Source organism: Vombatus ursinus, unplaced genomic scaffold, assembly GCF_900497805.2.
Source record: "Vombatus ursinus unplaced genomic scaffold, bare-nosed wombat genome assembly UNPS02014832.1, whole genome shotgun sequence".
NCBI lineage: Eukaryota > Metazoa > Chordata > Mammalia > Diprotodontia > Vombatidae > Vombatus > Vombatus ursinus.
In genome coordinates, this window is record NW_020954610.1 from 34,160,927 (window position 1) to 34,183,569 (window position 22,643).

Here is a 22,643-nt window from a genome sequence, read left to right on the forward strand (position 1 = left end):
CACAAAAATCTGAGAGCCATATCAACAGGAATTATTCTAGTTCATCATAGTCACTGTCTCATCATAGTAGACAACCTCTTTTGTTAGTATTTTATGATTGTCATATCCTGGCAAATATGTCTTATATTAATATACATATACATTTTATATAAACATATGTTAACACATGTCTTATGTGTTATCATATATACATACATGTATATATTTAATGTTTTGTTCTTGGTAGAATTTTGACAAGTTTCACACACAAAAACAGGAAAAAAGTAGATTTTTTAAAATTCCCCCCTTTTAATGTTCACAAGCCATTAGTTAGGCTTTCAGAAATATATTTATTTTAGTGTAATCATCTAATAAAAATACAAATATGATAAATTTATTAAGTGCTTACTATTTATAAGTTGCTGTGCTACATGCTGGAATACAAATACAAGAAAGGAAAATAACCCCTATTTTCAATGAACTTAATTCAAATGGAGAACTATACATATTGGTTGCTTAAAAGTGGGAAGAGTGTTACCTATAAGGCCATGCAGCAGGCAAGAAAGAATACAGAGAGAGTTAAGGCAACAGCAATATCTCTTCTTTCCATTACCATCTCTTTTATTCATATCACAACCTAGTAACCAAATTAGATAGGATTGAGATTCCATTGGGCCTTGTGATTCCTCCTCCTCCTCCTTCCACATGGGGAGTCATACCATTACATGTGGGTGCTCTATCCAAAGGAATATAAATTTTGGTCACTTATACATCACAATTTATCTTGGGGTTTGGGGGGTAGAATTTTTCTTCCCTACTTATTTATTCTATCATTTAAAAAAATTGGTATAATTAACTCTTTGTCTCATGTAGTTTTCAGTTATGATTTTTTTTTGAAATTAAACCATGCTTGGATAAAGCCCATTAGGATTCAAATGGAACTACTTGACTATGCCTTTAAATCCAAATCACTCTGGCTCTCACTGATTGGTCAATAATAGGTCCCAAGCCCAAGCTTCACTTGCTCATTGTTTAGGTTTTGATGGCTCAGAGTGATCATAAATAGCAATTGTTTCTGTTCTGACCAGAAACTCTGAGGGTCTTCCTCTCCCTGACTGATTCTTTTATGAAGGCAAAGTAGGCCATCTTTTACCTCAATTTTTACCTAGCCTTTTAACTACTGAATGGGTGTTGCCTCAGAGAAACTGAGACTTGGGAAGGACTTTAGCTTAAAGAGGCCAGCATCTCTCACTGCATCCTAGGCCTTTGCCAGTCATGCTGATGGCATCCTGACTCTGGGAGAGAGAGTGGGGCTGATGACTTTGCACATTCCGCTTCACTTCGATCCAATTTACTTGCAAGTTTAAGACACCACCCTCCTGATGTCATTGGTCCTCTTTGAGAATGAAGGATGGACAACAATCATTGGTATAGAGAATTCCCAGGCTAAGTAACTCTTTGTATCAGTGCAAGTTCTCTACAACTTTCCTTCCTTGCCCATTAGACTGTGAAGTCCTAGAAGTCAGGGGTGTGGCACATATTAAGCATTTAATAAATGCTTGTTGTTGATTTATTTGTAGATAATTCCTCTGAATGTTGCTTTGCCTAAAAATTTTTCAACCAATGTAGTCATGGATCTTTCTAAATTTGGCTAGGCTCATACTCCTCAGAAGCTAGACATGGGTACATTTTGGAAACCTTTCTAGCTTTGTAGGCCTGTCAGAATTTCCCAGCATGGCCTTTAAGAACTTAGGTTCACCTCCACACCATAATGAAAGAGAACTTTAATAATTACACATTGCTGTTACTGTGGAAATTTGGGAGGAGGGCATTTGGAGGGGTTGCCATTAATTGAACTAATGGATAAAACTGCTTTTTCCACGTGGATGAATATATAATCAATAACAGAAAAATCATTGTTATAGAGGTGTGTTGATACAACTCATAGGATATGATATTTTTATGTATAATATTTTATTTTTCCAAAATTACATGTTAAAACAGTTTTTAAACATTTAAAAAAAGTTTTGAGTTCCAAATTCTATTCCTCTGTCCCTACTTTCCCTCCCCCTTTCCTGAGAAGGTGAGAAATCCAATAGAGTTTATACATGTACAGTCATGTATATATTATTAATCATTTTGTACAAGAAGATTTGAATAAAAAAGAAAAGAAGAAGGAAAATTAAAAAATGGAATATTTCAGTCTGTTTTAGACAACATCAGTTCTTTCTCTGGAGGTGGATAGTATGCTTCATCATGAATCCTTTGGGGATGTCTTGGATTATTGTATTGCTGAGAATAGCTAAGTCATTCATAGTTCTTCTTCATGCAACATTGTTGTTCGTAATATATTATCTTAAAGTGGTTTATTGTATTCCTAGGACCATTTGAGTTCTGCAAATATGTATTAGAGTAAGGAAGCTATGAGAGACATGAGAGAACCCACCCTTTTCTATATTCTGGACACATAGAAATTGGAGAGGCATGTGTAGGCCTGAAAGCTTTATTAACTGTGGAGTGTCCCAGCTAGTTTTATAATGGTAGAGATTCTTAGATATTTTGTGGGTTCAGGAACAATCTATAAACAAATTTAGTTTCACAGAAATCAGAAGTAAAGTTTTTTTATAAAGTGAACATTTAGTCCTAGTTCTTCCAAAAGCTTGTTGGCTTCTTCTATCCATTAAGATTACAGAGTAAGAGCAAAACAAGCTAAGACAATATTCTGGATCTAATCAGTCAAATTTTAATAAAATAAATATATTGTCCTTCACTTATTTTCAGTAAATTAACATGAGTATCTGGAAAGGATCTAAGGCATGCATTCTTAATATTTGTTTTATCATAGATATCTTGGGCAGTCTGATGAAATCTATGGACTCCTCAGAAAAATGTTTTTAAATACATAAAGCAAAATACTTGTGTTTAAACATTTAAAATGTTTTTGAATACATAAAATAAATTCATAAAGGAAACAAAAAAAAGATTACAGAGTAAGGAGGCATGAGGGCCACATAACTATGCCTATCACATTTCCTAAAATGTCCCAGTTACAGTCACATTTTGATAAAGCTTCTGTCATTAAGGCTTGTGTCACTAAGACATAAAATTGAAATAATTTTATAGCCAGTATTTCTATAAGTAGTTACTAGAATCATATCAAATAATATTTTTGGTTTGAGGTTTATTGTAGAGAAATGTTAGGGTTTTTTTTTTCTTGTCCATCATGATTTACTCTTTACAGTTTAGCTCCACAGCTCACCACTAACTTTACACAAACCAGTTTCCATTTCAACCATAACTAACAAGGAAGAACAAAGTGGCCAGAGTACTTAGAATGATTCCTTTAGCTTTTGCCCATATTTGTAACCAACAAAATGGGCACTGAGTATTGGATTTGATTTGTTTGGATTCTTGTTTGTGAAAGAATAATGTATTATAAGTAAGTAATACCTGTGAAAATATTTGCTCAAGGAACATAAAAACCACTACTATCATTCAAGAAGTATTTGAGTTGTAAATAGTTTAGAAAAATACATTTGTTTATGAGACCGTAAATGATCTTTGGTGATTGTGATTTATATATTTTTCAGTGATATAACAATGAAAATGTTTCTACATTGACATAGCATTCATTTTCACTTATATATAAATTAATCAGTGTCAATATGTAGCCCCTAAATTATTTTTTCCAGAAAAAAATAAATTAATTCACTTCCAGATTCTTATGCCATTGTGACCTAAAGAAAATGGGAAAATGTGGTTCAAAATTGTCAGAGGTGGGCAGTATTCAGGTTTTGATTAGTATCTTGGCCTTGATATCAAGCTATCTTGCCCTTGGGATAAAGGGTGAAACCAATCTGTTTTTTCATGGATTAATGTTACTAGGACAATAATAGAACACAGCTTGTTCCACCTCTGAAATTAAACAGGATTTACAGAAGACTGATTTTTCCCACTATGTGAACTATGTATCAGTTTTTACTAAATGTCTGGAAATTATGTGTCCAGCAGGCTCATTTACTTTTAGCTTCAACAGTCCTTTCTGCCTCCTTTAGGACAATGTATTGTGTTTAGGAAATAAAAGCCAGAATTTTATCATTAAAAAAAAAACTTTTATGTTTTTGTTTTTCTTACATTACTGTGATTTCTCAATAACGCCTTCCCATAGAACCTTCTGCTTAAGAGAGACAATAAAGAAAAACAAACCAGCACATCAAACATGTGAAATGGCATATACATGCACCATTTCACATCCATAGTCTGTAGCTCCTGTATTGGTAGAAGAAAAATATGCTGTAGAATCAAGAACAGTTATTGTTTTCATGTGAACTCTAATGTTTCAATACTCTTTTCCTTTCTACTATTACGCTCATTATATATATTGTTATTAGTTCTGCTTTCTTTGTTCTGAATCAGTTAATAGAAATCTAAAAATTATTCTGAATCTCTCATATTCATCATTTCTTTTAGCATAATAATATGCCATTCCATTCATATATCAGACTTTGTTCAGCCATTCCCCGTCTGATAAGTGCTCACTTTCCAATTTTTGCTACCACAAAAAGTTCTGCTATGAATATTTTTCAATATATGAAACTGTCTTTGGCATCCTTGGTCTATAATTGCAGTACAAGAGACAACATAATTCAAACTGCTTAAATTTGTTGGGGAATATATAGGATGTTCAGATGGTCCAGTTATATGCACTTTAGATCTCTGTTCATAATCACACTCAGCCTTTTGTGGGAACATACCTTTTTTATATATTGCCCTGCATTTGTTCACAGATCCCCATAAAGCCAGAAGATGTTTTTACTCACTAATGTATTACTAATATAAGTATAGGCCACAGACAAGATATCAGTTTTTCACATTACTTAACCAACACAAGCTATAAACATTAATAATTTGGTCATTCTTTTGCTCAGCTAAAGAAATTTGCTTTTCTGTTCTTTTAGATTGGGGAAGAGGAGGAGAATCAGGTAGGAGAATGGGAGGTGAGGTCATAAGATAGTAAGGTCACAGATTGAGAAGTGGAAGAAATATCAGAGGTCATTTATTTCATATCTTACTTAACAAACGAGGAAACTGAAACAGAAACGCCTAGTGGCTTTTGTAGGGTCACATAGCTAATCAGTGTCTGAGACAGGATTTAAACTTGTGCCTTCCTAAATCAAGTCTAATACTCTAGCCACTCTGCCACTCAGATATTCCTGGTGGTTGGCTTTGAATAAATGCTAATTGTCAGAAAGTACTTCGACTTTGATGTTAAATACCAAAAAAAGTTACAGCTTTTCTGTTGAGACCAGAAAGTGGCACATAGAAGATTTCATTGCTTCAGTTTCCTCACCTGTTGGAAAAGACATCTAAAGAGGTCTAATGTAAACCTTGACTTCAACATACCTAAAAAAAAGAAAATAAAAAGATAATGAATGTGTTACTGACATGTCTATTAAACTGAATTATGAGCAATTGACTTTTAAATGAATATTTACTTTTCAAAGAGAGGAAAAGCATTCTTGGCATTACATGTATGTAAAAGTAAAAAAGCTAGGGAGAACCCCTCTAATGAAATCCAAATAATTATACTTTAGTGGGGAGAAATTGTACTTTAAAATACACACACACACACATACACACACATGCGCGCGCGCATGCGCGCACACATGTACAAACACCTACACAAAAATACATATTGACATTAATATGAACTGAAGAAATAACTTCTTGCTTCAAATAACTTTTTTTTTAAATTTAGAAGTTGTAATGGTCATGGTTGATCTTAATGGAGAGCCATAATTTCTCATATCTTTTGGATGTAAAATTTCTTATGCAACCATAAAACTCCTAGTTATAATGGCAGGTCTAGTGAATAGCAACTTTACTAAAATCTTAAACTTCTAGAAAAGGTATTGCCAAAGTCCTAGTACACTTTTAAATTATTAAAGCTTTAAAGTACTAAAACTCTGGGAACACCCTGTAAGCCATTAAAGTTGTAAAATATTAAAACTTAAAACTGTACCAAGATTTTAGGGACACTATAGGAAACTACCATATGAACACAATCAAAAAGATCATTTAGTTCATCCTTATACCTCCATTGTATTACTCTGGCTCTGAAGAGTATAAATTTTGCAATACCCTCCCCTCTACCCCATTAAACCTTCACTTAGATCTTCTGTAAACAAATATTATCCTGTCTTAGATCACTATGATCTCTGAGAATTCATATTTCTGGGTGATCCACAGGGTAATGCAAACAATCTAACATATATTTTCAGTAAAGATCTGTATTCAAGAAATGGCTTGACATATTGAGGACATGTATGGTTAGAAAAGGAAGTGGAATAGTCATGGAGTGTTTCAGGGATGACAGATTGTGGAACAAAATTCTATACTCTTTGTTTTAGGCATTAGACTGCCAGAAATATATATATGTTTTTGGAGAGGCAATTGGGGTTAAGTGACTTGTCCAGAGTCACATAGCTAGTGAGTATTATGTGTCTGAGGCCAGATTTGAATCAGGTCCTCCTGACTCCAGAGCCGGTGCTCTATCCACTGCATCACCTACCTGCCCCCAGATTTATTTTTTTATTAATTTAGCTTATTCTAATCTTCTTGTACTAATGAATCCTTTATGAATGACATTTTTAAAAGTATGAATAATAATTTTACAGAATGAGAAGATATGCATAGGTTGTGTTCTATATCAGTCAAGGATGTATCAACATCAATTCAATTCAATTTAAAAATATTTATTAAGAACTTATTATATTCAAGGCACTATGCTAGTTGTTAGAGAAGCAAAGACAAAGATGAAACTGTCTTTCTGTTCAAGGAGATTATATTTTCCTGAGGATATGGGGTGAATACAAAATGTACATGAGTAAATAAAAAGAAGAAAATTCTGTACCCTGTTTTAGGCATAAGACTGCAGGAAACAATTTTAATAACTTTAGATCATTTGAACTGAGGCATTTCTACTTTGAGAAAGAATCAAAAACAGAAAGAGTTAATTCCATGGCTCTGAAAATCCCTTGAGGATCTTGTATTATACTTTGCAAGGTTGGAGGGAGGTATACATAAGTAAATAATTGGACATCTAGGTGGCACAGCGGATAATAGATTGCTGAGCCTGGTGCCAGAAGAATCCTTTTCCTTAGTTCAAATGTGGCCTCAGACACTTACTAGCTGTGTCACCCTGAGCAAATCATTTTACCCTGTTTGCCTCAATTTCCTCATCTGTCAAATTAGCAAATTAGCAAACCACTGGTGGCAAACCACTCCAATATCTTTGCCAAGGAAACCCCAAAAGCACACAAAAAGGTATTACAAAAGGTATTACAAAAAATCAAATGTAACTGGAAAACTACTAAAAAAAAAAACAACAAAGTCAATAAATGCAAATTTATCTATACTTTTGATTTTGTTAAAGTATTGAAGTATAATTTTGAAGATCTAAATTTATTTCTTTCCTTTCCCACTCTCATGGCACTCAGATTAACTCTTTCATTCAGTCAACAAGCATTTACTATGTGTAGGCACTGTGCTGATAGGTAAGGTTATACAAGGAAATAGTTCCTGCACTGAAGGAATGCACATTTTAATGGAAATGATAAATAATAAAGTATTTTTCCCCACAGAAGTCAGGTAAACCAAAAGATAATGTGCATTCTTAGGCATTTCAGGCATGGGAGACAGCTAGTGCAAAGATTACATAGAGATGTAAGAAAAAGTGTCATATTTGAGAAATTACAAATTAGACAATTTAGAAGGATTATAGAATATGTGGAGGGTAGTAAATTGAAAGTAAAGAAGGGGTTTATGAAGAACTTAAATGTCAAAGGATTTTATATTTGATCTTGGAGGTCTGATATGGTCATTCCTTTGCTTTAGAAAAATCATATTGCCAGATAAGTAGAAGATTAGAGTAGAGTGTTGAGGTATGGAGACCAGTTATGTAATAACCCAAATGAGACATGATAAGGGTTTGAATTAAGATTGTGGTGATAAGTGAAGAAGGGAAAGTAGACAAGATGTTGTGAAGGTAGAAATGATGAGCTCTGTCAACAGTTTGGGTATGTTGAAAAGTGAGGAGTCAAGGTGAATGGTGAAATTATGGATCTGGGTGAGTGGAAGGATGCTAGTGCCCTTGATAGTAATAAGAAAGGGGGAGGGAGATTTGGAGGGAGGTAGATAGTAAATTCTGTTTTAGAAATGTTGAGTTTGAGATGTATAGGGGACATAAATGTCCAAAAGACAATTGATGATGCATAAGACTAGCTCAGTAGAGAGACTAGAGCTGGATATATAGATCTTGGAATCATCTGCATAGAAATGATAATCAAACCCATGGGAGCTGATGAGATCTGCAAGTGAAATAGTTTACTATCTATAGTGAAAAGAGAAGATCCAGAACAAAGCTTTGATAGGTGCTCATGGTTAGGGGGAGTAACATGGATGAACAACCAGAAAAGAGATTATAGAGTAATTAGATAGATAGTAGAACACCTAGAAGAGAATAGTGTAATGAAAATGAAGAGTTGGCCCTGATCACCTGTGTGGAATAGAGGTCATAGAGAATTGATTGCAGAGGCTTTAGAACAGAGTGAGAGAAGAGGAAGTAGTGGCAAATAGGATTGATAGTTTTCTCAACTATTTTAACCACAAAGGGAAAGAGAGACATAGGGCAATATCCACTGCAAGGTAGTCAGACCAAATGAAGGACTTTTAAGACCAGGACAGCATGTTTGTAAGCAGCAGGGAAGGAGCCATTAGACAATGAGGGAGAGATTGGATTGAAAGAGGAGATATTGAGGGAAGATGTCTGAAAAAAAAGAGGAGGGAAGAAAGAGGTTTTTTTTTGTTAAGTATCATAAGAGGGTAGACAGAAGATGTATCATGGGATATTTGAAGAGATAAGAATGTTTGAAATTATTACTGTGAAGACTTTACCTTGATGCAATGAGGACTTAGGTCTGAGTAGATAACATAAATTTGTAGTGGTCCAAATCAGCAGGGTTTTGTGATTTTCTCCAGCTCTGTTAAGTAGCATATGAATATAGGAGGAAAGAAGATAGATGATAAGAGTAATCTAGGATTGATTTTTGATGAAACATGATTGGTGTTATGACAATGGGGTAAGGACTCCCTGGGTAGAAGATGTTGCAGAGTTGAGTTGGTTTTCCAAGGGATCCAGAGAGGATCCAGAGGGCAGAAAAGTATAGACAGTGTGGACTGGATGACCTCAAATAAAACTGAGAGTTCATGGAGTCATGAGGAAGATGAAGAAGAGGGTTACAAATCATAAGACAGAGAAAGACAAAATGGTAAAAGATTATGGTTAGATAAAAGAATTTCATAGTTGTAAACATGAAATTGGAACATTTGTGGGCGATATCACCATCAAGGGTACAATAATCTTAATGTGCAGCTAAAGTAGAGTTCAGGAGATGGTCATGGGAGTTGAATAAATTGAGGAACTAGAAAGTAGAGACATCTAAAGAGTTATCAATATGTGTTAATCTCCTCAAATGAAGAGGAGAAACTAAGCAGAGAAGAAAAAGGCTGTGAACCACGCACAGAACTAATGGAGGAAGGATGTATAGATTACCTCTAGTATCTGCATTTGGTGATCACTTTGAATAGGGCAGACTTCAAAGGAGAATTGTGAAGGAGACAAGGAAAGTGTCTGGAAGTAGCCTTACTGAGCAAGAGGTGTTCTAACTACAAAGTTAGAACACTACAAAGGGAAAGAGAGACGTAGGGCAATGTCCATTGGGAGATGGCACCAGTAAGTCAGGGTTTTGAGAGAAAGTCTGGTCAGTCATGGAAAGGGTGATTGGGGAAGCAATGCCATTAGTAGGAAACTTTCTCAGTGAGGACCAGAAGATAAGAGTGAGAAAGGGAATATTCTTATGCTTATAAGGCAAGCAGGAAAGATTTACTATGTAAGAAAGGAGGGTATGTCCACATAAGAAACCGATATCCTTTCAGCATCCAGATTTTCTTTAAAAAAATTGTTTCACTTATAAACAAAGCTATTTTTAGGAAGGAAATGTGAACCAGGCTGCTAGTTAGTATAACCTAAAAGACTAAAAAGTAAAATATTAAATATTTCAATTAATTATTAAACATTTCTTAAGCTCTTAATATGTTATGCACTTAATAAAGGTTCCTGGGAATACAATGAAAAAAATTAAATAATTCCTACTCCCAAGGAACTCACATTCAATTGGAGAAGATAACATAAATATAAATGTACTGCACAATCTGAAGCTCCTCTCTCCAACTCCTCTCTCTGCCAAGTGAGGGCCCCCGAGTGTGGCCAGTACATACACTCAGGGCTCTAAAGATATCTCTAGAGATATCTTCTAATGGTATTTAATTAGAATATCATCGTGGGTTCTTCTCCCCAAGATTTAAGTTTTAAGTGGTTTTTAGAGTTATTTATTAAGGAGGTACAGTAAAAGCAGTTGAGACAAAGCATCCCTCCAAATTCTGCAACATGCTCTTCCACAAGTACACAGAGTCCAGGAGAAAGTAGGTTCAAGTATAAAGAACACAAAAGGCAAGAGTTAATTCACAGCTTTTGTCTGCTGGAATCCTTTTGTCTTCTTTGTAGAAGAGCCATAAAAATTTCCCTTAAGCATGGTATAGCTTCTTTCCTGAGCTTATGGAGCCATGAATCTGCATCTAGTCTGTTCTTGGATTCAAATGTAGTCACTGCTTCTAGATGTTCCAGGGATGACCCTGTACATTAGAATTACTAGAAGTCAACCTAAATTAGAGATAACCTATTGTCATATCCTCATTTTTTCTATATTTGGCACCTGAACTAAGTTTTATCCTCAGAGTGTTGTTTACTAATGCTTTTTTGTTTACTTCTCTCTTAAAACTAATTACGTATTAATGTATATAGCTACATCAACATATGCATATGAACACGAAAATACATCACTGAACATGATCGAGTACAATCATCAAGGGCTGATAATTAGTTGATTGTTTCAACACACTGCATATAAAATAAGTGTCAATTTGCGTTCAGGATATATACATACATATTAAGATAATTCAAGTTTTTTTTAAAATTGAATGGTGTTTTAAATATATTAGCAAAGATTACTATTTAAATAATCCTGTTTTAAATGAAAGATCTCTTTTTTTACACAATTTGAATATTCACAAAAAGTATCTGTTTGGAAATTTCATCAAATATAGCATGTGAAAATATAAAGAAGGTCACATGTATATATAGGGATAGAGATACATGTTGTTTTCATATAAATTGATATCTCTTAACAAAGGTCTAGTCTAGTCCAAATATTTAATCTAAAAAGACATATACTAAGTTAACATCTTGATGGTTGCTTATATCTGGAACAGAGAAAACATGTTGGGTACATTTACTGGGTTAATTGGTATTTTCCTGGAATTTTTGAACATAAAGTATTGTCACTGGAAAAGTATTTGCCTCCAAATACTGTGGTTTTGTTTCTGGTTTCTTTTGCAGTTCCTATATTTCTCAGGAGAGGAAAGTGTCATTCTGCCCTTCTGATTAGGTTGTTTTACTATGGCCTGTGACTCTATCCTATTTTCAAGCAGTATATATCAATCTCATCTGTTTAAGAATTCATAATGTTATCTATTTTTTGAAATGACAAAAAAGCTACCTAATCTTATAGGCATTCAATTCTCATTTGTCGTTCTTCATATGATCAATATAGAACAGGGAATATGACTCACCAGCCATAGACCACAATATGAAGACTACCTACTTAGAGATGGAGATATAGGTGGGAAATAGTCATATTTAAGGGCCTCCTTAAAGAGACCATGAGGAGCTCAAATTGATTTTTAAAAGAGAAACAACTATAGAGAGTATACATGGGAATACGAATAGATTGGGATAGGAATAAGAGCAAGCTTCATTACTGAGGAGGTAGCTGAGGGTTGTTTTTATGTTAACCTTATTACTTTTCTTTTCTGCACTGCTTTCTCCTGCCAACCAATCAAATGATGTTTATTAAGCATATTTTATGTGCCAATCACTAGCCAGGACACAGAGGATACAGAAATAAAAATGAGTTTCTGCCTTCAAGAAGCTTATAGTTTGGGGAAACATTTCCATATATGAGTAAATATGGAAAATATAGTAAATATAAAGCAATTTGAGAGCATTTGCATCTTGAGGAAGATGGTCAGAAAAGGCTTTATATTGGGAATAGTACTTGAAGTGAGCTTTAAATAAAAGTAGGGATTCTAAGGGATAGAGGTAATGAGAGAATGCATTCTAGGCATGGAAATGGGAGAAGAAATGTTTAAAAGGAATAGGAGGTAAAAAGGGGTAACTAGTTTAACTGTAATACAGAGTGCATGAAGGGGAATGATAGGTAAAGGCTTATAAACATAGGCTGAAATAAAAAAAATATGGATTCAAAGGGCTTTGAATGTCAGAGGAACTTGTATTTTATGTTCGAGGTGCAGCACATATAGGATATGGGTTCATTCACTCTCCCAACCCACATTTGGACTAGCAAGTCAGGTCACCAGAACAAAGTTATTGTTCCTCCCAGAATTATAGGGATAAACTTGAGCAGATTGTCTTTCTTTATTCTGATCCCTGTCAAGCTCAACTTCTGGGTGGATCCACATCAGTGCTCCTGGGTCAAGCAGATTGTTCCCCTAGGCTGGCTCATCTTAACATCTTAACTGTTGCAGCTCCTGGAAAATTCTGCTATGAATTCCAGTTTCTGGACCTCTTGGGGTTCTTATGATTTTTGAAGCTCACAATCTTCTAATCTAATTCATTCCATCCCTGATGATTATTCACCTAAAATCAGTAAATAATAAACTTAACAAAGACAGAAAACCAGCAGCATCATGGTTTCACTGCTAATTGCTAAGTAGGTAAGAGAGAGGGCTCATGGACCTTCCCCTTCCAGTAGCCCATAGCAGTGCTTCTTCCTCCTCACTTGAAAGCCACCAGGGAAAGAAAAAAAATATTTCTTGGAAAAGGATTAAGGCTGTCTTTTTGTTTAAAAAAAAGAAAGAATCCAAAGTACTTAGAATCAGAAGCTTTTAGTGTTGGCAATATTACTGTGTAAAGTTGAGCCTGACCCTGGATATTGGAATTTGATGGATACTGGAATTTGAATTCTTGCAAATATTTATGTGCTTGTTGATTGGGGGATTGATTATATTTTGATAGCTTGCTTTTATTCATCATGTTCCATATATTCTGATAGAGAGTATAGAATTCTGAGGACTGGTATATTTTATAGAATTGAGAAAAGTATAGTTGTTTTAAAAAATAAATATTTGGCATAAGAAAAGTGAGACCTTAAAGCACATGATAATTTTTAAATGTGATTTTATCAATTAAATATTTATTGAGGGAGAATTAGAATAAATAATGTGGGGTATATATGGTGACAGGGATGAATTGGTATTCCCAGTAAAACATCCTTCATGGAAATTCTAAAGAAGAGGACTAGACAATAGCAAAGCTACCATGGGACTAGAGAGAGGTAGAAGTAGAAGGGACTTAAGAGGTCATTGAGTTTGGTCCCTGCATTTTATGGATGAAGAAAATGAGGTCTAGGGTAGGCATTATGGAAAGTTAATGTCATGGCTGAAACTAGCATTCAAGGCTCCTGACTCTCAATCCTCAACCAGTATGTCATGTATTATATATCCTCAACCAGTAATTAAGATAGTGTGGAAATTCTTTAAAAGAAAATAGCATGACAAAAGGTAGATGGAGGAAGTTAATTGTGCATCAAATTTTAACTACAAATCCTGGAAATCTAGAACTTAGGCATCCATTTTTCCTATTATTCTAAAATCATTCCAAAGGCTTTCCTTCTCTACACATTTTATCATTTCCACATTCTCTGTTACATTTAACAATAGGGAATATTTCCAAAAAAGAGTTAGGCAAAAGTCCAAATCAATCCCTTTGATTAAACCAGTTTTAGAATCAAAAATACTTAATTTAAAATTTTTCCTATTTTGTGACTCTCAATATGAAAAAGTTGGAGATACATTTCTTCTCTTCCTTTATAAAGAAATGAAACACAAAGTCTTAATACTTATCTCTGAGTGGGTAGTATTTATATTAAATTCTTCTAAATATATTTATAAATGTAGAAACTTAGTAGGCTAAGGTGCCAAGGTGCTAAAATCTTTGGGATTCTAGGATGAACTAAGATGAAATTTAAAAGATTCCTAAAGCAAAAGCTTCACAGTAACTATTCAGTGCACACTCACAGCTATGAGTCTATGCATACTAATTACTCAAATGGCCACTATGCCAAGGACAAAAATTTAATATAAATTCAAGAGTGGGAATGGGAATGGGGAGGGGAGAAAGCATTCAACCTAAAGCCATGGTAAAGGACTGATTAAGATAAAAGACTTCAAATTTGAACACAAACTGGACTGTGAAAGGGCATCATAATTCAACACTCTCAATAGATGCAGAAAAAGCTTTTGACAAAATTCAACATTCATTCCTATTAAAAACATCAGAAAGCAAAGGAATAAACTGATCTTTCTTTAAAAAAATAAGTACTGTGTGACATTCAAAAAGTTCAAGAGATAATTCTAGGTAATTAATCATTTTATTAATAATGCTAGTGGAAGTGAATGTTGAAAACTAATGGTCATTTGTCCATCTCTCTCTTGGACCAAAGACCATAATGACAGTGTGCTCACAGCTTATTTGCCCTTGGAAAAGTGGGTGTGGCAGAGGGATTCTTTCTATTTAACTTTATGGTTCTAGAATATCAGGGCAGTTTTCCTTGATAATTATTTTTTTTTTTGGCTAGGCAATGGGGTTAAGTGACACAGCTAGTAAGTGTTATGTGTTTGAGGTCAGATTTGAACTCAGGTCCTCCTGAATTCAGGGCCAGTGCTCTATCCACTGCACCACTTAGCTGTCCCATCCTTGATAATTTCTTGAAAGATGATGCCTAGGCTCTTTTTTTGATCATGGCTTTCAGGTATTTCAATAATTTTCAAATTATCTCTGCTGGATCTGTTTTCCAGGTCAGTTGTTTTCCCAATGAGATATTTCACATTGTCTTCTATTTTCTTACAGCACAGTAAAAATTCCATTTCATTTCTGAATAGAAATTTATTTAGCACTTTGTTTATAATTCCTTGTTATCATACACAAAAATGCTACTATAAATATGTTGGTGTATAAGGGATATTGGGAAATTTGTTATTAGTAGCTTCATTGTGGTATAAGTCCAATAATGGAGTCTCTGATTCAAAGGGTATGGACATTTTAGCATTTTCACAATTTTATTTGCATAATTCCAAATTGATTTCCCAAAACGTTGTACTTATCCATAGCTCCAACAATGCATTAGTGTGTGTTTATCTTCCCACAACCTCTCCAACATTGACTATTGCCAGAAGCGCCACTTCCTTTTCCCCTTCCACTGCTTTCGCGTTTGCATTCAGCCCCTTGGCTTCCAACATGCAGAATGACGCTGGTGAGTACGTGGATCTGTACGTGCCCTGGAAATGCTCCGCGAGCAACAGGATCATCGGGGTCAAGGACTACACGTCCATCCAGATGGACGTTGCCAAGGTTGACAAGGTCATAGACAGATTCAATGGCCAGTTTAAAACTTACGCCCTTTGTGGAGCAATTCGTAGAATGGGAGAATCTGATGACTTTATTCTCCGGCTGGCAAAAAATGATGGTATCATTTCAAAGAACTTCTAATTGAAGAAATCTTGTGGAAAATGTCTTAATAAATCAGAAAAACAGAAAAAAAACACTTACTATTGCCATCATTTTCCATATTTTCCAATTTTCAGGGTTTGAGCAGAAACCTAAGAGTTGCTTTTATTTGAATTTTTGTTATTATTTGGATATTTGGAGATGCTTTCATGTGATTGTGAATACTTTGTAATTCTTCTTCTTAGTTGATGGCCATTGACCATTTATCTGTTGGTATTTCCCTCCATAGTTCCCTATTTTAATTCTTTGGAGGTACCTGTATTCCAAATTTGGGAGGTACTTTTATTTCCCCAGTTTCCTTCTCCCAGTATTTGGAGGTATCTTGCCGCTACGTAGCAACATGATAAAAAGTTATTATTAAAAATATTTCCTCTATAACAATGCTATATACCATTAGTGTGCATATCTGTCCCTGGTTTAGGCCTCCTCTGATGTTTAAAATGAGGTTGTTGAACAATGTTATTCCTATTGTACCTTCCAAGGAATCTTGAATGATAGTGATGTATGGGTAGGAGACATCTTCTTTTAAAAATATCTGTAAAGAGGTGTTTTGTTTTATTCAATCAAAAACTTTTCCATAAAACCAAAAAGCACAATATATTCTCTATATCTTTCAGTTAATTATGAAATGTTAAAGATAGGGGACACTGTTAAATATTGTTTGCAAGAGCCTTCCAAGGATACCTTTTATTTATGTAAATGTGACTCTTATAAAGATAGGAGTAGTTATTGATTTTCTCATGGTCATCTTTTTGGCATTAATAAAGTCCAGGATTTTTTCCACACCTTTGGTTCTTCCCCTCCATGGTATACTGATTCACTGACACCCTAACAATTGTGTTGCTTCCAACACTATCTGTCTGTCTGTCTATCTATTTCTCTATCTATCTGTGTATGTAGATATGTATTTTGAAATATATTGATATGTATTTTCAAATATATATTGATATGTATATTTGAAATATATATAATTTGATAAATGAAGCCTGTATCAGAGACACTTGCTTTAAGGATTGTTTCTCACCTTTCTGTTTTCCTTCTAATCTTGGTCACATTAACTTTATTTGTACAAAAGCTTTTTATTTCAATAAAATCAAAATTATCTATTTTACATTTTATAATGCCTATAACTCACTTAACCTTTCCTTTAAGAATCTGGATGCTATACCACTTGGTACATGTATGTTTAGTATTGATATTGCTTCATTGTCTATGGGATCTTTTAGCAAGATACAATTTCCTTCCTTATCTCTTTTAATTAGTTCTATTTTAATTTGTCTGAGATCAGGATTGCTACACCTGCTTTTTTTTTTTTTTTACTTCAGCTGAAGCATAATAGATTCTGCTCCAGCCCCTTACTTTTACTCTGTATGTATCTCTGTTTCAAGTGTGTTTCTTGTAAGCAACATATTCTAGGATTCTGGGTTTTGATCCACTCTGCTATCTGCTTCTGTTTTATAGGACAGTTCATTCCATTCACATTCAGAGTTAGGATTATTAATTGTGTATTTCCTTCCATCCCATTTTTCCTCCTCTTTGTCCTCTTTCTCCTTTCACCCTTTCCCTCTTCAGCAGTGCTTTACTTCTACCACCTCCCCCAATCTGCCCTCCCTTCTGTCCATCCCTCCTGCCTTAATTTAATTTCCTCCCCTCTGACTTTCCTGTTGGGTAAGGTAGATTTCTATATTCAAATGATTATGTGTATTATTCCCTCTTCAGGCAATACTGAGGAGAGTATGGTTCAAGTGATGCCCATCATTCACCCTGCCATCTTCCCTTCCACTGTAATAGATCTTTCACACCTCTTCATGTGAAATAATTTACCCCATTCTACCTCTCCCTTCCTTCTGTATCCAGTGTACATCTCTTGCTCATTCCTTCATTATTTTTATGCCATTCCCTCAAATTCACCTTATACCTTTACCTTCTGTCTATGTATATTCCTTCTATTTGTACTATTAGTGACACAATTTTTAAGAATTACAAATATCATCTTCCTATGCAGTGATGCAAACAGTTTAGTTCTATTGAATCCCATATGTTTTCTTTTCCCTTATTACCTGTTTATATTTCTCTTGGGTCTTGATATTAGAGATCAAATTTTTGGTTTAATTCAGTTCTTCTCTTTATGAAAGCTTGAAATCCTTCCATTTCAGTGCATGACCATTTTTTCCCTTAATATATTATGCTTAATTTCACTGGGTAAATGATTGTTTTATTGTAGTCCTAGTTCCTTTGCCTTCTGGAATATCATGTTCCATGGCCTCAGATCTTTTAATGTTATAGCTGCTAAATCCTGTGTAATCCTCATTGTGGCTCCCCAATATTTTATTTGTTTTTTTTGTTTGTTTTCTGCTCACTTGCAGAAAAATTACTGTTTTTGCCTTGACCTGATAGTTCTGCAATTTGGTTTTAATATTCCTGGGAGTTTTTATTTTGGGATCACTTTCCTGAGGTGTTTGGTTGATTCTCTACAATGCCCTCTAATTCCAGGATATTAGTGCAGTTTTTCTTGATAATTTCCTGAAAGATGCTATTCAGGTCCTCCTTTTGATTATGGCTTTCAGGAAGTCCAATGATTCTGATATTGTCTTTCCTGTATCTATTTTCCAGGTCATTTGTCTTTCCAATGAGATATTTTAAACTTTCCTCTATTTTTTTCATTCTTTTATATTTGATTGATTCTTGTTGTCTCATAAAATCATTAGGTTTCACTTGCCTAATTCTAACTTTTAAGGAGTTGTTTTCCTCAGCTCTTTTACTTTCTTTTCCATTTGGCCAACTGTTTTTTGGGGGGTCAGGGAATCAGGGTTAAGTGATTTGCTCAGGGTCACATACTAGTAAGTGTCAAGTGTCAGGGGGCTAATTTGAACTCAGGTCCTCCTGACTCTAAGGCTGGAGCTCTATCCACTGCACCACCTAGCTGCCCCACAACTGTATTAAGGAGTTGTTTTCTTAAGTGAATTTTTAATATCTCCTTTTTCATTTGGCCAATTCTACTTTTTAAGCAGTTGTTTTCTTTTTCCAGGCTGTTGACTCTTTTTTCAAAATTCTCTTGCATCACTCTCATTTCTTCTCCCAATTTTTGTTTCACCTCTATTATATGATTTTTAAGCTCTTTTTTGAGCTCTTCCATGAGTTCTTTCTGGACTTGAGACACTTTCCATTTTTCTTTGGGATTTTGCCCATAGGTATTTTAACATTGTTATTCTCTTATGAATTTGTGTCTTGATCTTCCCTATCACCATAATAACTTTCTGTGGTCAGGTTCTTTGTCATTTTTTTTGTTTTGTTTTTGTTTTTGATCATCATTTTTGGCCTTTTTCCTTTCTTTTAAATTTGAGCTTTGCTCCTGGAACCCTGAAGCCCATGGGGGACTCTTTTATCCGATGCTGCATTTAGGCAGTGTGATAGTGGGTGGCTGGTGCTTCTGGAGGCCTTAGAGGTCTGGCAGCTTACCCGGCGCTGAGCTGGGGTCTTAGTGCTGGTGTCTGGGGAGTGCTGAAGTCAGTGGGATGTTTTTGCATTTTTTTGGAGCTACACTGAAGCATGTGGCAATCTGGCCACTAGCAGCTGCCTGTTTGCTCAGGTCTATGCTGAAAGCAAGTGGTGGGAGCCTGGCACCAATGGTTGCCTGTTTGCTTAGGCACCCATAGGTGTGGTGTATACCTGTTTGCCTAGAACAAAGCTGAAGCACATGAAAATCTGACCTCTGGAGTTTGCATTTTTGCCCCAAGCTATGCTGAAGCATGTGGTGGTTCTCAGAGCTGGCATCTGCTAAGTCCTCTGGATATGCTGAGGTACTTGGAGGGTCCTAGTATAGACATTTGCCTGTTCCACCTCAATGGGGCTCAGGATCTCCCACTGCTTTGCTGTCAACTTGCTGGGATGCTTCCTCCTAGATTGCCCTCCCCCTTTACCCAAGCGAGGCAGACCTTCCTTACCAATCCTCCAAGTTTCTTGGGCTCAAAGATTGTTTCACCCCATCTTTTTGCTGGTTTTGCTGTTCCAGGATTTGTTTTGGAGTGCTCCTCTATGGTTATTTCAAGGAGAATATGGGAAAGTTATGTCTATTTACTGCTTACTCTGTCATCTGGGCTCCCAGAAGTGTTTGAGGATAAATATTGTCTTCATTCTGACAATAGTAAATTAACTGCCAAAGGAGTTAAAACACAGAATTAATAAAACACAAGAAACCAAATATACTTATGTCGGGCTATGAAATTAATTTCATTTGACAAAGATTCTGGTGCAATCTTTGGAATGCAATTTTTAAAAGAGAAACATGTAATTCATTTCATCTACATAGTGCTTATGATGAGTGTTCTCTCCTGGACCCTCTTCTCTTCTCCCTCTACTATTTTGTTTGGTAATTTCATCATCTCCCATGGATTAAACTATTATCTTTATTCACATGATTCTCAGATCTATTTATCTAGCCCTAACTTCTCAGCATGTCCAAAAACCCTCCCCTCTTCCAAATTTTTCTATTATTCTCAAGGGTACCACCATCCTCCAAACCACCTAGACTTATAACATAGGTCTCAATTTCTCACTATCCTTTACCACCAACCCATATCCAATCTGCTGCCATGTCCTGTAGATTCTGTTTTCACATTATTCCCCGTATACATATTCTTCTCTCTTGACACTGCCACCACTCTGGTGCAGACCTTCATTACCGCACTCCTGGACTATTGCAGTAGTCTGCAGGTTGGTCTCCCTACTTCTGGTCTCTTCCCAATATAGTCCATCTTCCAGTCAGTTGCCAGTGATCTTGCTAAAATGAGGGTTTGTCCATATCAGCCCCTCTTCTATAAACTCTAGTAGCTCCCTATTACCTTCAAAATAAAAAATAAAATAATGTTTGGCATTTAATGCCCTTCATACCCTGGACCCTTCCTACTTTTCCACTCTTCTCACATGCTGTTCTCCCTCACATATTTTGTAATCTAATGACACTGTTTTTCAAATGGAATAACTCCATCTCCTGACCTTTGCATTCATGCTTAGAATGCTATCCTTCCTCATCTCAACCTCTTGGCTTCCCCGGCATCCATCTAAATCCCAACTTTTTCAAGAAGGCTTTCAAGGTTCCCCTCAAGATTAGTGCTTTCCCTTCTGAGAGTACTTCCAGTATATCCAATTTATCTCTTAGTTGTAAATAGTTGTTTGCATGCACCCCCCATTACAATGTCAAATCCTTGAGGGCAGGAACTGTTTTTGCCTTTCTTTGTATTCCCTGCACTTAGCACAGAGCCTGGCACATAGTAAGTGTTTCATAAATGCTTTTTGACTTGTTTTGAAATGAGATCTAGCTGCAGATTACTGTTGTCATGCCAGAAGTGAGAAAGGGATTCAGTTCTGTAATCTATTTGTTTTCCCCTTTAAAATGAAAGAGACATTTATGTGGCTCAAAGGTGGAATAGTACTGTTTTCCCTAATATTATGAAATATCTCTTTGCTCAAAAAAAAATAGAGCAAAAGTTAGTCAGTCTGTCTCTCCCTATATATTTCATATACCAGAGATGTCAAACATCTCTGAGAGCTGCTAGAACCAGATAAAAATATAATTGGAAATATTTAATGAAATAAATAAAAGTACAATAAAACATAATGTTACATTTTAAAACTAAGTCACAATGTATCCCACAGAGTTCTTTATGTATGGTTTTATGGCCCCTATTTTTATTTGATTTTGATATCACTGTCATACATCAACACACATTATATATAAGAGAGTAAGATATATGACACTTAATTCAGCCTATATGTGACAACTATTAAGGAGTCAAAAAACCTGAGAATTGGATATTATTCTAAACTTCATTGCTGTCTGTAACCTCATCAGTGTGGGTATTCTCACAATTAGTGTGGGTTGTAATTCAATGTGCAAGTTTACAGCACTGACTTCAATTGTTATGAAATATTAAGAGACAGTATTTAACTGTATTTTAGTCTGAAAGTCTTGTCCTTGTACTTACTTGAATGAAAAATTTCCCCAGTGTTCCTTGAATACTTAATCAGTGCTAAGGAGATTGTGTCCTACTCTGAAATTCTTCAAAGATCTAATTGACCTGTCTTAAAGAAGACTCAATTAGGTTCAGCAAGGTATCCATATTCCCAGGAACTAAGATTATTATTACTAAAGCAGGAGCTGATGTTATCTGTGGTGACCAAACTAACCTTGAGAAGACTTTTTGATTAATTCAATTAAAAGCCATAGTATCCTTTCCTTTTTCTCACCTCTAACACACCTCTAGCTGAATGATCCAGTTCAAGCCACTTAAACTCTCAAAGCTCTAGGCAACTCTCTAAGATTAGGTGCTGAATACATTGGTTAGGGAATTTCCTCACATGAATTCTCATTATTAAGGAAATCATAGGTGTAGTTCCCATTCCTATCAATACTCTTTGTTCACTATTTGAACCCTTTAAAGGGAAGTAATTACAGAGGGAGTTATTAGTCTCAAGAGGGTATTTCTCCTGAAGGTTCCCTGACACTGACATTATTGCTATTTAAGCAAATCAAACTCCTTAAAACCAAACTCTGAATTTTTGTGTTACCTTGACATAGAATTTTACCTTTTATTTCATAAACACTCTAAAAAATGTGAGTGGAAAGCTTTGGAGGATGAGAATTCCAATTGGTATGAGGAAACTGCATGTTAGGTCCTCTCCTCAAGCAGAAATGCTTATTTATTAATAAGCTGTCTCTGACAGACTTAAGTTAAAATGCCAAGTATAGGGTTTTTCTTCCATACCATTCATTCCTTTATATCTTGCATAATTCTTGATTGTGTTCTTTAGAAGATCATCCACAGAGAATGCCTTAGAGATCTTATCTAGACTTTTTTTTTTACATTTTGCAATTATCAGGGCCACACTTTAGCTATCTCTC

General features: G+C 35.2%; 1 protein-coding gene and 1 pseudogene across 2 annotated transcripts in view; both read left to right on the top strand.

The window, feature by feature from the left end:
- The window catches only part of ROR2 (receptor tyrosine kinase like orphan receptor 2), a 299,703-nt gene that overhangs the window by 193,123 nt on the left and 83,937 nt on the right, over positions 1 to 22,643 (top strand). The gene's annotated exons all lie outside the window — the stretch shown is intronic.
- On the top strand, positions 15,473 to 15,770 carry LOC114026080 (annotated as a pseudogene).